This window comes from Oratosquilla oratoria, chromosome 28, assembly GCF_046742065.1.
Source record: "Oratosquilla oratoria isolate Oo_2021 chromosome 28, ASM4674206v1, whole genome shotgun sequence".
In the NCBI taxonomy this organism is placed as follows: domain Eukaryota; kingdom Metazoa; phylum Arthropoda; class Malacostraca; order Stomatopoda; family Squillidae; genus Oratosquilla; species Oratosquilla oratoria.
The window spans coordinates 8,011,167-8,028,666 of NC_134804.1; positions in this window are offsets into that span (position 1 = coordinate 8,011,167).

A 17,500-nucleotide genomic window follows, 5' to 3' on the forward strand; every position below is an offset into this window, starting at 1 on the left:
TAGGGCGGAGCACTGGGAGTCCCCCTGTGATGCCACATATAATTATTTTATGAAAGCAATGTTTTCTATACAAAGGTTTCGTTTCCTCGAGTCATAGACATGGCATATGAGCAAGAGAGAGCGACGTTGCCGCTACATCTATTCTCTGGCCCCGCCTCCCTCACACTGCATTCAGTGTTATCTGTGGAGATGTGGCAACACCGGGAAATCTCCTAACCCCGCCTTAGCGGTCACTTCTCGTTGCGCTGACTATAGCTATTGTTGAAAAAATATACTCATATCCACATATTAATTTCCTGTTACCTTAGATCATATTTGTTCCGTACCCTTCCCTTAAACTACCATTTTTAAGACTTATTTTTCATACTCTTTTCATATCCTTCTATATTTCCACTCCCCTTTTTCTTAAATTTTTTTTACCAACTTGTTTCTTCACTGCGTGAAATCATTCCTTTCCTTTAGACAGCAGCAGAATTAATTTTGCTTATTGTCATTTCCAAGTCCATTTGAGACCTCGTCAACACTAGTTGCCGCTGCTGCTACGCATTCCATCCCATTCGGACATTTCCAGACTTATCCTGTCCCCAGTCTTGTATGCCTGTCACATTCGACTTAAAATTTCTTTTCATCTTCTCTTCATAATACGATACGCAAGTGCCCTGACTCTTTTCATCTTGGTTACGGGGGCTTGACAACCATTACCAGAATCATCTTTCCTTTTCCAACGTCAGAATCACCTTTTCCCCCTTCACGTTCCCTGTCCTACACCCTATACCCCTCCTCCTTCTCTTCCACCCTCCGTCCTTCGCCTGTCCATCCAGCTGCATGCTCGCAATAGACCTGGACGATTCGAGCATCATTAAACTCCATCTGGTGAATTCATGGACCCGTCAGGATTTATCACCATTCAAGGCGAGCCACTACACTTTGCCATGGACCGACACACGCCTGCGTCGGTAGACGAATGGCAGGGGGGTGGGGGGGGCAGAGCAGGAGAACCGTGTAGGAGGTGCTCGTGTGTGAAACGAATAACAAGACCAAGGTCACAGAAATTAAATTACCGTGTAAAAACAATAGAAACAGCTCATGTATGCACATACGCATGTCCATGAATATGTACATGTACGTGTATATAGACGTATATGTACATGTACCATATTATATGTGTATGCATATAAATATGTATATGTACATGCACGTGAACATGCATATGTATATGCATATATGTGTATGCATATGAATATGTACATGTCTATGAATATATGTATATGCTTATATGTGTATGCATAATGAATATGTATGTATATGCATATATCTATATATGCCTACATATGTATGCATACGAATACTTACATGTATATATACATGTATATTTATACACACACACCAATTACCCATAGATCGGTCATATTTTAGCTCTGAGGTCTCTTCAGGGAGGGAAATAGCTGTCGATCACGAATCCAACGCGTGATCAAAGACCATGGTGAAGCATGGAGAATCACAGACACACGCTTACACACACACACACACACACACACACACACACACACACACACACACACACACACACACACACACACACACACACACACACACACACACACACACACACACACACACACACACACACACACAAACACACACACAATCACACACACACACACACACACACACACACACACACACACACACACACACACACACACACACACACACACACACACACACATACACACACACAAACACACACACACACACACACACACACACACACACAAACAAACACACACACACAATCACACACACACACACACACACACACACACACACACACACACACACACACACACACACACACACACACACACACACACACACACACACACACACACACACACACACACACACACACACACACTTTCGTCGGATGGACGGCGAAGATTGGAGTTCTGAAGAAAAAGTGAAATTTTCGTGGACCTCAACGCAAAGGAAGTACCTTTTTGTATTTACAGGGAAGGGGAAAGCTCGTGATGTAGTTGGAAAGTGAGGAAAAAGGAGAAGGGGAGGGAATACTGAGGGAAATGGAAGGAAACGAGGAAGGGGAGGACTTGGTTCAGGAGGCCAGGCGTCTTGTAAACAAGAGAAGGACCGATGATTTTAGTGAAGGGATTAACAAAAATGTAAAGATTAGAAATATAGATAAGAGCAGCACAATGGAAGATGAGGATAATAATTTCCAGGGATTTAATGAGGAGGGGGGGATACCAACCTCCCCCGATTAGAAAGACTAGAGGAAAAAACTTGAAAAAATGACCGAACATTGGGAGAATAGGTTCGGTAACATAGCAAAGATTGCCAAGAGGGTTGAAAATTTGGAAGAACTAGAGAAGATGAACAAAAAATTAACTAAAGTAATAGAAGAATTAAAAAGACAGTTAAAAGAAGTAAAAGAAGAGAATGAGGAATTAAAGAGGAATGATTAAGACAATAAATAGGCCATAGCAAAAGAAGCACAGGGTTGAAAAAAAATCCAAGAAAATAGTAAAGTTGCATTTACTGAAATAATAAAAAAGCAAATGAAAGAACAAATTAAAAACTCAGTTACTAAAGTGGTGAGACAGAAGGGGAATATAGTAAGAGACTTAGCAGATAAAAAGAAATGTATAATTATATTAGGAATGGAAGAGAAATATAACCTAAATAGAATCACAAGAATTAATGAGGAAAAAAAAAAGTAAGCAGTTTACTAGAATTAGTTCAGGAAGATGAGCCTGAAATCATGAAACAAATCGAAGAGATGTATAGGCTCTGAAAGTATAGTACAGATAAGACCAGACCAATTAAGATTAAATTCAGGTCACAAACGACGGCAGAGAATATCTTAGCAAAAACAGGGAAACTAGCAGCAAATGAACAATATAAAAAGGTATGGATAAAAAGAGAAATGAATAAAGAGGAAAGAGAGGAGGAAAAAATGAAAAGACATGAAGCTAAGGAAAAAGCAAGAACAGAACAGAGTCAGAAAAAGAGAAATTCTATTGGAGAGTAGTGAATATAAAAGTAAGGAAATACGACATACTAGAGAAAAACAAAAGGGAAACAGAGAATACAATAGAAGTGGCAGAAAACTCAAAGTGTCTTACACAAATATAGATGAATTAATAACAGGATTGAATGAGCTGAATGATTATCTGAAGAAAAAAGAACCGGACATAATGGGAATTGTAGAAACGAAATTAAAAGGTCCACTTCCACCCAACAGTGTAGGACATGATGCATATAATTATTGGATTAGAAACAGAGAGACAAATCAAGGGGGTAGAGTCATGTTCCTGACTAAGAAGGATATAAATGTGAGGTGTGTCACATATGGAATGAATACAGTAGAGATGATTATGATCAAAGTGGAAGACAGAGATAAGAAGAGCAGAAATTTTGTGATAAATTATGTGACTCCAAAAACAGCCTCGTGGGAAGAGAGTGAACATAAAAGTATGTTAGAAGACACAAGGATAACATTAAAGAAAATAATGGAAGATGGAGGAAGAATAATTATGATGGGCGACTTTAATAGCAAAGAAGTCTGCTGGGAAGAGATGACAGTAAAGGGTGGAGACGGCTCATGGGAAAATGTTCTACTCGAGATGATTATTGACCATACAATGACACAGTGGATACAGGAGAACACTAGGTATAGAAATGAAGAAGACCCATCGAGACTAGACCTAATAATCACATCTGAACCTAGAATAGTGGAAAAATTTGAATATAAAACACCAATAAGTAAAAGTGACCACATATTGATTAAACTGGAACTAAATGAGAAAAAAAAATACATGAAAAGAAATGAATAATATAGAAAAGGAAGAATGATGTATGAAAAAACAAACTTTGATAGAATAATAGAATTATTTCAAAAAGAAAACTGGGAAGGAATATACAAAGAAGAAACAACAGTGGAAGAGAAATGGAATATTTTGACAAAAAATTGTATAAATAAAGGAGTGAAAAAGTATGTTCCAAGACAAAAAAAAAATGTAAAGTGCTGGTACAACAAAAGTTGTAGGGAGTTAAAAGACAAAAGAGATAAAGCTTGGACCAAATGGAAGAAAACAAAAGACCTGAAAAAATGAAAAATATATACTTGTTATAGAAATAAATATGTACAAGTGTGCAGAGAGGAAAAGAGAAAATATGAAAAAGATGTCATAGAAAAATGTAAAGATCAACCAAAACTATTTTACAGATTTGTAAACAACAAACTGAAAAACAAACAAGATTTGGAGAAATTAAGACAAGGAGTTGAATACACAGAGGAAATAGAAATGGCGGAAATTATGAACAAGCATTTTAAATCAGTGTTTACAAGGGAGAGCATACAACCTGAAGAGATCGAATGGAAAGAGAAAGTCCCCCCTATGAAAGAAATAGAAGTAACTAGGAATGAAATATTGAAACACTTGAGTAATCTTGATGTCAGAAAATTGCATGGACCAGATGAAATAGCAAACTGGATTTTGAAAGAATGCAGGAATGAACTGGCAGACAACATACATAGCATAATAAACAGTTCCTTGAATGAAGGAAAAGTTCCAAAAGATTGGAAAAAGGCAAATATACTACCTATATATATAGTGGAAAATAAAGAAGACCCTACCAACTATAGACCAGTCTCTCTAACAAGTACAATAGCAAAAATTTGTGAATGAATTGTCAAAAGTAGATGAGTAAAATATTAAAAAAAAAAAAAAAAAAAAACGTGCTAAATCCAAGGCAATATGGATTCAGACAAGGACGATCATGCGTCACCAATTTAATATGTTTCTATTCTATTCAAGGCTAATAGATATAATACAAATAAGAGATGGATGGGCTGATTGTGCATTTCTAGACCTAAAAAAACTTTTGACAATGTACCACATAAGAAGTTGCTTAAGAAATTAGAAACCGAAGGAGGAATACAGGAGCAACTGCTTAAATGGATGAATGACTTTTTGCAAGAAAGAAAAATGAGAGTAGTGATAAGAGACAAACACTCAAATTGGGATGAAGTAATAAGTGGTGTTCCACAAGGAACAGTTTTTGGCCCCAATAATGTTTGCTATATATATTGATGATATGGATGAAGAAATTGAAAGTTATATGAGCTTCTTTGTAGATGATGCAAAACTATTAAAAAAAAAGTGAACACGGAAGAAGATTGTGAATCACTACAGAGTGATCTAAATAAAGTCTGGGAATGGAGTCAGAAGTGGGAGATGGAGTTCACTACTAAAAAGTGTAGTATAATGGAATTTGAAAAAAGCAAAAAACAGAATAACAGGATCATATAAATTGGGAGAAGAAAGAATAAAAAAATATATATATATATAGAAAATGAGAAGGACCTGGAAGTCATTGTTATGAATAATATGTCACCTGAGAAGCAAATAAATAAGATTTTTGGTGAAACTTATAATTTAATAAGAACAATCAAAGTGGCATTTACATACCTGGATGAAGAAATGGTGAAGAAAATCTAATCACTCTGATAAGACCAAGATTGGAATATGCAGCAACGATGTGGTCACCAAGTACAAAAAATGTATAAAATGTTTTTGAAAGAATACAAAGAGCAATTACAAAATTGGCACCAACACTCAAAACTATCATATGAAGAGAGACCAGTAAAACTTGAGCTACAGACACTAGAGCAAAGAAGAGAGAGAGGAGATTTGATAGCTATTTACAGAATCATGAAAGGCATAGAAATTATTGATAGAGAGGACCTAATAAAATGGGATGATAGAAATACAAGAGGACACGGAAAGAAAATCAAGAAAGACAGCTATAGAAGAGATCTGAAAAAGAACAGCTTTCCTCACAGAGTAATAGACAATGCCTTAATGCTCGTGGTGAATGCCTTGCAGCTTATAAAAGATCAGTAGCTGCAGCATACGTCAACAGAGCTCTGACACATTGTAGTAGTTGGAGGGAGACGCATGGGGAACTCGACCGGATCAGACAACTCCCTACCAACAACGGATTTCCCGACCAGATGATCGAAGGTGTTATCAAGAAGAAACTTGATCAGTATGCCACACCAGCCCAGGCCCCAAATCAGATCAACAATGAAATCACCATTTACCACCAGAATCACTTTCACAGCCATTATAAGGAAGAGTGTGATGCCATTAAGGGCATCATAAAGAGAGGAGTTTTCCCCACAGACACAGACACAACAATCAACATAGGAATTTACTGTAAGCCAAACCCGACTAGGTCCCTAGTTATGAGAAACAACACAACACCAAAAATCCCGAAGGAAGCCTCTACCAATGTAGTTTATAAGTTTTCTTGCCAGGAGGGCCGATGTGACGGCTCCTTTTCATACATTGGTAGAACCTCCACCACACTAAGAAGACGTCTCCAATACCACCGGAACCAACACTTCATTGACCACCACGACATAAAGCCACCACTTAACACATTAGTACACAATACAATTATACTCCACAAAAAAACAAATTTCAAAAGACTGCAGATTGCTGAAGCTGTTGCTATTACTACTCAACGGCCCTCCATCAATGTACAGCAAACTGCACATTTCATCCTCCCGTCAGCTCGCCCCCAAGAACATCATGCTCACTAAAAACGACAAGATCAAGGTGCATCCGAACCCCTACTAGAACGATACCTTTACCAAAACCCTCAGCAACATAAAAATTCCTAGCCCACAGGACCCCAAACCAGAAGTCGAGCGAGACTTTCCTCCACAAGCTCCGGAATAAGACTGATGTCCTCCCTACCTCTCCCAGCGACCTCACCCAGGGCCCCTTTCCGACTCCGCCCGCTTCTCCAAGTGACCTCACCCAGAAACTTCTTCCTCCAGTGACCTCTCCCAAAAAATTGTGATGACCTCTCCCAATACCCTTACCATCCTGCTTTTTAAAGACTGACAGTCGGCCAGAGACCATTATCAGTTGCTTTATTTTCGTCGATAGCAGACCTACTAGGGGTGATCAGAAAGTAATGACAGTCGGACTCGTAGGTGAGAGACTATAAGTGTTGGGGGGGCGGGGAGCAAGGGGCAGCAAGTGTTGCCTGTTGTTACATGTTTGAGCTTGTCGCTGTTTGTCTAGCTTACATTTTATCGTTGCGCTGTGCGATTGCGTCATTATTGGTTTGCCTCTCTAACCGGAAACATGGATTTTTCGAAAGAAGGCTGCAGATTCTACACCTTCACAAGGTGGAAACTCGGGAAAAAAGCAACGGAGATCAGAGAGGAATTGTTGCAAGTTTTTTTCGAGTCTACTCCATCACTGGAAACTGTTTCCCGCTGGATTTGAGCTTTCGCAGCCGGAAAATTGCAGCTAGAAGATGATCATCGTCCTGGCCGCCCTCGGACATCCGTGACCGAAGCAACGACGGTCCGTGCGCGGGCCATCATTGACGAAGATCCAACTGTTACTCTTCGATTCTTATCCTTGGAGCTCGGTGTCAGTTATGGGAGCGCACATGACATCGTGCATGAACACTTAGGGCTGAGGAAGAAATGTGCTTGATGGATACCTCATTTGGTTACGGAAGAGCAGAAGAGCGAACGGGTGTGGATTTGTCGTCTATGGCTGGCTGAATTCGAGCCAAATGGTCCGAAATGGTTCTCAGATGTAGCTACCGGAGATGAGTGTTGGATTTCTTTCTTCACCACCAGAGACAAGCAGTCTAAAATGGTGTGGTTGAGTGATGAAGAACCTCGACCTCAGATTCTGAAGGAAGGATTTCGCAGCAGGAAGCGCCTTTTCACCATCTTCTTCAATTCACAAGGACCAATGTGTGTGGATGTAATGCCTCAACAGTGTATTATCACAGCCCAGTACTACACTGATGACGTCCTTCCTCGAGTCCTGGAATATCAGGCCAAGACTGCACCAACCCGTCGCCGATCGCGCCTTTTGCTGCACCATGACAATGCTGCCCCCCACAAAGCTCGCCTCACTGTGCAGTTCCTGGAGCAGCAGGGGATCACACTTCTCCCCCACCCACCCTACTCGCCTGACCTTGCTCCCTGTGATTTTTGGTTGTTTCCAAAGATCAAGGGTGCGATCGCAGGGAAGCTGTTTCATCGCATCCAAGATCTGGTGCGAGCAGTCAATTCAGAGCTACGAGGTATATCGGCTTCTGAGTACCGTGAGTGCTTCATGAAGTGGCGAAAGAGGATGTAACGTTGCATAGAGGCAGGAGGGGAGTACTTTGAAGGAATGTAGGCCACTATTTGGATTTACCTCTGTACCGTGAAAATATATGGTATCACTGTCATTACTTTTTTATCACCCCTCGTAGTTAACCTTGGAATTTATAGTTCTTCTCACCCTGAGGAAGCCTCCGTGAGAGGCGAAAAGTCTTAAGTGTGTGTGTGGGTGGGTGTTTGCATGTGTGTGCAAGCGCGTGTGCGTGTGAGTGTGTATGTGCGTGTGTATTTACCTAGTTGTATTTTACAGGAAGGGGAGCTGTGCTCGTGGTGTCCCGTCTCCATATCTCGTTTTATCCAGACTGTTTTTAGATTTGTTTATCGTATTTGCAAACACCACATTCCCATGTAATTTGTTCCAAACGTCTATTATCCTGTGGGGAAAGCTGTTCTTTTTCAGGTCTCTTCTATATTTGTGTTTCTTGATTTTCTTTCTATGTCCTCTTGTATCTCTACTATTCCATTTTATTAGATCCTCTCTATCAATAAAATCCATGCCTTTCATGATTCTATAAATAGTTATCAAGTCTCCTCTCTCTCTTCTTTGCTCTAATGTCTGTACCTCAAGTTTTGCCAGCCTCTCCTCTTAAGGTAGTTCTAAAAGCGTTGGTGCCAATTTTGTAATTGCTCTTGGTATTCTTTCAAGTTTTGTTATACTTTTTTATATTTTTTATATTTTTTTTTACTTGGTGATCACGTCGTCGCTGCATGCTCCAATTTTGGTCTTATCAAAGTGATTAGATTTTCTTCACCATTTCTTTGTCCAGGTATGTAAATGCCACTTTGATTGATCGTATTAAGTTATGAGTTTCTCCAATGATTTTGTTTATATATTTCTGAAGGGACATATTATTCATAATAATGACTCCTAGGTCCTTCTGTTTTTCTATTTTTTTTTTTAATATCTTTCTCTCCCAATGTATATGATCCTACTATTCGCTTTTTGCTTCGTCAAAATTCCATTATACTACACTTTTTAATGTATAATTTCATCTCTCACTTCCTACTCCATTCCCATATTTTATTGAGATCGGTGTTCACTTTTTCAACAATTTTGCATTGTCTGCGATGATGCTCATATAACTTTCAGTTCCTTCGTCCATATAATAAGTATATATAGCAAACATTATTGGGGCCAGTACTGTTCCTTGTGGAACTCCACTAATCACATAATCCTAATTGGAATTTTTGTCTCTTATCACTATTTTCATTTTTTTTCATGCAAGAAGTCTTCCATCCACTCAAGTAGTTTGCCCTGTACTCCTCCTACAGTTTTTAATTTCTTTAGCAATTTCCTATGCGACACCTTATCAAAAAAAAAAAAAAAAAAAAAATCTGGTCTAGAAAGGCACAATCAGCCCATCCATCTCTTTCCTGTATTATATATATTAGTCCTGAATAGAAACACATCAGATTTGTGACACATAATCTTCCTTGTCTAAATCTAAACTGCCTCGGATTTAGTAAAAAAAAAAAAAAAAAAAAAAAAAATCTCCAAATGCTTTACCCACCTAATCTTGATCATTCTTTCACATGATTTTTGCTACCGTACTTATAAGTATAACTGGTCTATAGTTTGTAGGGTCTTCTTTGTTTCCCTCCTTATATATTGGTGCTATATTTGCTCTTTTCTAATCTTCTGGAACTTTTCCTTCCTTAAATGAACTGCTTATTAGACTATGTATTTTTTTCTGTTATTTCCTTCCTACATTCTCTCAAAATCCAGTTTGCCATTTCATCTGGACCATGCAATTTTCTAACATCGAGTCCGCTCGTGACCTCAGCTCAGTCCGCTCGTGACCTCAGCTAGAGACCTCGTTTTTCTGCACAGGCACCAGCTAGCGAATACCTGTGAATTTTATATCTCCGAATAGTGTTAAGTGATTGTGTTGTGTTTTTGTAATTGTATACGTATAGCGCTATACAGTTACAGATATAAGATAAAGTGCAGTGTTCTATTTAGATTCAAAACAGTTTTCTGTTATCGTACTCCAAAGGTAGGAGAAATAGTATAAGGTAAGCAGAGTAAGCTTCGCGTATTTAGTTTATTAGAGACCACTTTGATTTTTTGTTGTTGTTGATTTGTATTTTCTCTTTGCCGTTTTTATTGCTAAAGGGGGAGCGAAATGGCTTGTGAAGGTTGCGTGAACCTAGAGGTCCGTCTCAGGATGTGTGAGGAGGAAATTCGTCTTCTCAGGAGTGCGCTCCGTGAGAAGAGTGAACCCTCCCCACAACCCAAAGAGCGTTCCACTTCTTCACCTACTGTCACTGCCGTGAGCGAGTGGCGCTCCGTGAGGTCCCGTTTGTCGAGCCCGCGTTCGGTAGACGTGTGCCCTGTGGAGCAACCGCTGGCTCTAGCCAATCGTTTTGCTCTACTGGAGGATGAAGTGGCTGAAAACCAGGAGTTCTTGGTGGTGGGGGACTCCATGGTTCGAGGCTATGACGACATCCTGCAGCGAAATCCTAAATGACGTTACAAGCTTGTATGTCAACCGGGCCGTGGGATCGTTGATTGTACCCGGTCCATCAGGGAGCAAGGACGGAAGAGCACGGTTACGATTGTTCATACGGGAAGTAACGATGTAGGTAGGGTGAGATCAGAGGAGCTTGTTCGGAATTACAAGGTCCTCCTTCAGGAGATGAAGGAACGTGGGAGCCGTCACGTAGTCTGTGGGATCCTCCCGAGGATCTACGCAGGCTCGTGTTGGAACAGTAGAGCCATAGGGATCAATGATAGGATATCGCAGTTGTGCACACAATTGGGATACCACTTTCTTGATCCTTGGTATCTCTTTTCTAGGCGCCATGACCTTTACGCTTCTGATGGGATCCACCTTACCCGCAGAGGCAAAGATGTTCTTACAAACCTCATTGTGGGAGTTTGCAATGAACTAGCTCCTTTTTTAGGGTAGAAGCCCAAAGGGAAGGGGAAATAGAATGTACTTGGGAAAACAGTGTAGTGTATAGCATTAATGTAGAACAATGTACCAGTATAGGACAAAATATAATTTTAGGATATAATGTCGCTAGAGGACGAAATGTCACATTAGGATATAATGTCATTGGACAAAATGTCGCAATGGGATGCAATGACTGGAGGACAAAAGATCACGATGGAAAGTAATGATAGTGGAGAACAAAATATCACGATAGGATGTAATGATAATGGAGGAGAAAATATCACGGTAGGATATAATGTCAGTGAAGGCCAAAATATAATTTTAGGAAGGGATACCGGACAGAATGTCAATGAAGGCCAAAATATCATGATAGGATGTAATGTCGCTAGAGGACGAAATGTCACATTAGGATGTAAGGTCATAGGACACAATGTCACAATGGGATGTAATGACAGTGGAGGACAAAAGATCACGATGGTAAATAATGATAGTGGAGAACAAAATATCACGATAGGATGTAATGATAATGGAGGAGAAAATATCACGGTAGGATATAATGTCAGTGAAGGACAAAATATAATTTTAGGAAGGGATGCCGGACAGAATGTCAATGAAGGCCAAAATATCAAGATAGGATGTAATGACAGTGGAAGACAAAAGATCACGATGGGAAGTAATTATAGTGGAGGAAAAAATATCACGGTAGGATATAATGTCACTGGAGGACAAAATATAATTTTAGAAAGGGATGCCGGACATAATGTCACTGGACGACGGGAGGGCGGCGTGAATCACGGTGACGTAGGGGGACAAAATGTACAAAATAGATCTGATGACCGTGATCGACCAGATGTCCAGGATGGGGGAAATGTTAATTTTGATAGGAGAAATGTTAATGAGGCATTGAATGTCAATGAAGGACCAAATAATAATAACATAGAGCAATGCATAAATAAAAAACAAAATTATAATATAAGACATGATATTGAAACTCAAAATGTGTCAAAAAAGGAATAATCACGAGTTTCTTAAAACCATGTACTTTAATGCTCGTAGTATTAGGAACAAGTTTCAAGAAATACAGGCGTATGTCAAAAGCGAAAATCTTGATATGATAGGAATAACTGAGACATGGTTAAATGGTACAGAGTTCGAAGCTGAATTTAATATTGCGGGATTTAAACTCTTTCATCAGGATAGAAACCATAAGAAAGGTGGGGGTGTTCTATTGTACGTTAAAAACAATGTTCATGCTTGTGTTTTAGAAAAAAGCGAAACAGGATGCATATGACAGTTTGTGGGTTGAGTTAACCCAAACAAATGGACAAAAAATGAATATAGGTGTAATATATAGGCCAAAGACATTATCATTAGCAGACGACAAACTGTTATTTCAAGAACTGTCTAGTTTCTGCAACCGGGATTTATTGATAATGGGTGATTTCAATTTTACTGACATTGATTGGATGATCCTTGAACATGGCCATATAGGTAGTCGCTTGATTGATTTTCTTGGTGACAATTACTTAATTCAGCATGTAAAAGAGCCCACAAGATATGGAAACATACTCGATCTTTTGATCACTAGCTGCGAAAGCATGGTAACTGATGTAGAAGTCGGTGAATCTGTTGCAAATAGCGATCACAACTTAGTCAGATTCAAACTCCTAAATTTTTTTAGAATAGATACTTGTGCTTCTAAAATACCCGATTTCAGTAAAGCTCAGTTCATAGGACTACGTCAGGAGCTTCAGCTTACAGATTGGGAGGCAAAATTAAACGAAAGGCCTGTAGATCAGATGTGGGAAATATTTCAAAATACGCTCACTAAGATGATTCAAACTTACATTCCTTTTAAGGACAGACGTCCCCCAAATCAGGCTCGCCCAAAGTGGCTCGACAAAGAAACTGAAAAAAGTATTGCTAAAAAGAGACAGGCTTATAAGAAATATAAGTGCTCGGGTGCACCTAATGACTATGAAAGTTGTTTCAATACAGAGAGATTTAAAAAAGACAATAAGAAAAAGAAAACGACAATACGAAATGAACATCGCTGAGAAATCCAAAGAGAACCCCAAAGAATTCTATAGTTACATTAGAGATAAAAAGGTTGTTAGGAATCACATTGGTCCACTATTATCTGCTGACGGTCAACTTGAATATTCAAATGAAGGAATGTGCAATATCTTAATCAATTATTTTAGCTCGGTATTCGTAAACGAAACACCTCAAAGTGAACTCCAAACTGAAACCTGTGAAAAGTCTGGGGTAAACTTACTCACTACGGTAAATATAACAAAAGAAAAAATCAAAAGGTGTATAGACAAACTCAAAGTTAATAAAACACCAGGGCCTGACGGTTGGCATCCAAGAATCTTAAAGGAAGTGAAAAACGAGATTGTTGTTCCATTAGAAATTATTTTCAAGAAATCCATCATATCCGGAGATGTCCCAAGAGAATGGAAGCTAGCTAACGTTACTCCCATATTCAAAAAAGGTGACAAAAAGAAACCAAATAACTATAGGCCTATAAGTTTGACTTCAATCGTAGGAAAATTAATGGAAACTATCATCAGAGATGCTATCGAATATCATTTAGAAAGTAACCGTTTGATAAATGATAGCCAGCATGGTTTCAGACGGAAACGTTCTTGCCTGACTAACTTACTCGAATTCTACAACACAGTTATCTCGAATTATGACATAAGAAACAATATAGATTTAATATATCTAGACTTTGCAAAAGCTTTTGATACCGTCCCACACGAAAGACTACTTACTAAATTAGCTTTGCATGGAATAAGTGGTAGCCTATTAGGTTGGACTAGTAATTGGTTGAAAGGTCGAAAACAGAGAGTTGTTTTAAATGGAAAAACTTCTGGATGGAAAAATGTTGCAAGTGGAGTTCCTCAGGGTTCCGTTCTTGGGCCACTTCTATTCATAGTATATATAAATGGACCATGGACTAAAATCTACTGTTTCCAAATTTGCTGATGATACAAAACTGTGCGGAGTGGCAAATGATCACCCAAACCAATTAGATATTCAAGTAGATTTAGATCAATTACAGCAATGGTCTGAAAAGTGGCTAATGAAATTTAACACAAGTAAATGCAAGGTAATGCACATAGGTAAAAATAACAGCAAGTACGATTACAAGTTATTTGGAAATTCGTTAACAAAAGTGGATAGTGAAAAAGATCTCGGCGTAATTATCAGTAACGACCTCAAATCATCCAAGCAGTGTATTTCAGCCTCTGAGAAAGCAAATAAGATTCTGGGATTGATTGCGCGATCTTTTGATTTCAAAAGTCCATCACTCATTAACAAGCTATATAAATCGTTAGTTCGTCCACATTTGGAATATGCTGTTTCCGTATGGTCACCGAATCTCATTAAAGACATTGACAGACTGGAAAAAGTACAACGGCGAGCCACAAAACTGATTCCAAATATAAAAAATAAATCATACGAAAATCGACTTAAGCACATGAATCTGTTTTCCCTAAAAAAGCGTAGACTCAGAGGTGACTTGATACAGGTCTTTAAGATTTTAAAGGGAATTGACAACATCAAAAGTGACCAAATTTTCACATTGAATGAGAATCAGACAAGAAACAATGGTCTCAAACTGTCCGGAAATAGATTCAATTTGGAAGTAGGTAGAAACAACTTTGCCAACCGTGTAGTTAATGAATGGAATAAACTTCCTGCACAGGTAGTGCAATGTAGTTCAGTTCGAAGCTTTAAGAATCATTTAGATAAATACTTAAGTAAGATGCTGTAATGATTATGATTTATGTTATATTTTTTGTTTTCGTTTTGTTATAATTTGTCTGTCTGATTTTCATTTATTATTAGTTATATGTCAATTTATTATCATTTACTATTTACCTGTTTGTTTATCATTTTAACTATACCTATGCATTTATTTATGTATTTTAGTTGTTATTTACATTATTATAGTTATATTTTTTTTTTTTTTTTTTTTTTTTTTTTTTGCATCCGACCTAGATATGGATCAAAAGGTCTCCTGTCGGCATGCTCCGCCTTTGTAATCCTTTGTACTCAAGTGATTCATTATTTCATTCTTTGTTACTTCTATTTCTTTCATAGGCGGACTTTCCCCTCCTACTCGCCATCTCTCAGTTGTATGTTCTCCCTCGTAAACACTGATTTAAAATGCTTATTTATAATTTCTGCCATTTCTATTTCCTCTGTGTATTCTATTCCTCCTTGTCGTAGTTTCACTAATTCTTGTTTGTTTTTCAATTTGTCGTTTACAAATTTATAGAATAGTTTTGGTTGATCTTTACATTTTTCTATAACATCCCTCTCATTTTTTTTTCTCTCTGCGCACTTGTACATGTTCATTCCTATAATCAGTATATATTTTCCATTTTTCGTTTTTTTTTTCTTTCCTCCATATTATCCAAGCTTTATCCCCTTTTTATCTTTTAACTCGCTACATCTTTTATTGTACCAAAAGTTTTCATATCCTTTGTCTTGTTTTTGTCTTGGAACATATTCTTCCACTCCTTCCTTGTAAATTGTTTTCAAAAATTTTCCATTTCTCTTCTACTGTTGTTTCCTCTTTGTATATTCCTTTCCCAGTCTGATTTTTGAAAAAAAAAATCTCATTTTATAAAAAAAAAAAAAAATACATACATCATTCTTCCCTTGCTACATTGTTCGTTTTTTCTCGTTTATTTTTCTTCATTTAGTTCCAGTTCTATTAATATGTGGTCACTTTTACTTAGTGGTGTCTTATATTCAATCTTGTCCACTATTTCAGGTTCTTATGTGATTATTACTTCTAGTCTCGATGGCTCTTCCTTATTTCTATACCTAGTATTCTCTTGTATCCATTGTGTTATTGTATGTTCTATAGTCATATCAAGCAGTACATTTTCCCATCCATATTTGTGAAGGACATTTTTAATTTTCTGCTACCTCCATCCTGTTTTCTGTTTTCCTACTGTTTTTTCTCCTATGAACCATTTCCTCACTTTCAGATCCACTACTCTCCAATAGAATTTCTCTTTGTCTGACTCTGTTCTGTTCTCGTTTTTTCATTAGCGTCCATTCATTTTGTTTTTCTTCCTCTCTTTCCTCTTTGTTCATCTCTCTTTTTATCCATATCTGTCTGTACTGATCACTCTGCTAGTTTTCCTGTTTTTGATAAGACATTCTCTGCTGTCGTTTGTGACCTAAATTTAGCCTTAATTGGTCTGGTTTTGTCTACATTATATTTCCCAAGCCTATATATTTCTTGAATTTCTTTCCCTATTTCCTGTTCTCCTTCTAGTCAGTTCCATGTTCATTACTACCTAATAGCCCCATCCATAAAATTATTCAACCTTCTCTTAAAACAGCTGGTAAATTCAGCTCTCATTAAATGGCTAAGTCTATTCCATTCGGTAACTACTCTATTAGTAAATCGTTTTTACTTATTCTTTTCTTAAATCTAAGTTTGTCAAATTTATATCCATAGCTACGAGTCCTGTCCTATTGTCTTAATATGATGATCTTTTCTGCATTATCTTTACTATAGCCCTTGACCCATAGCTCTATTAAATCACCCCATACATCTCGTCTTTTCAAAGAGTGTAAGTTCCTTACCATTTCCTTCTCAAACATAAAACGAGTCCTGCTCTGTCGTCTTAATATGATGATCTTACTTGCATCACCCTTGCTATAGCCCTTGACCCATATCTCTATTAAATCACCCCGTAATTTTCATCTCTCCAAAGAGTGTAAGTTTAGCTGCCTAAGCTTGTCTTCGTATGGTAAATTTGTAAACCCTTGTATCATTATGGTCATTCTCCTCTGGACTGATTCTAGTGAATAGATATTTTTAATAGCATTAATGTAAATTTTTACCTCAATAAGTAAATTCTACCTTAATGTCCATACGGTCTACTTGTCTCGATGAATAACTGCAGATTACATTGGTATAGCATGGGGACAGAGTTTCAGACCTTTGGTCTATAACAAGGTCAGATGAGAAAATAATTATATGTTATGAATTATATGTCATAAATTATATGTTATGAATTAACAAATCAATTACTAAATAATTGAACAAATAAATAAGTAAATAAGTAGATAAGTAAATAAATGAATAAATAAGAAGGTAAATGAATGAACAATAAATATTAATGAATAAATAGACAAATAAACAAATAAGCAGACAAGAAAAATGAATAGATAAAATAATACACGAATATATAAGTATGGATATGTAAAGATGAAAGGACATATAAAGAAATAAATGAATACATAAAAAGATAAATAAGTTGAAAATACATCTATCATTTACACACACACACACACACACACACACACACACACACACACACACACACAC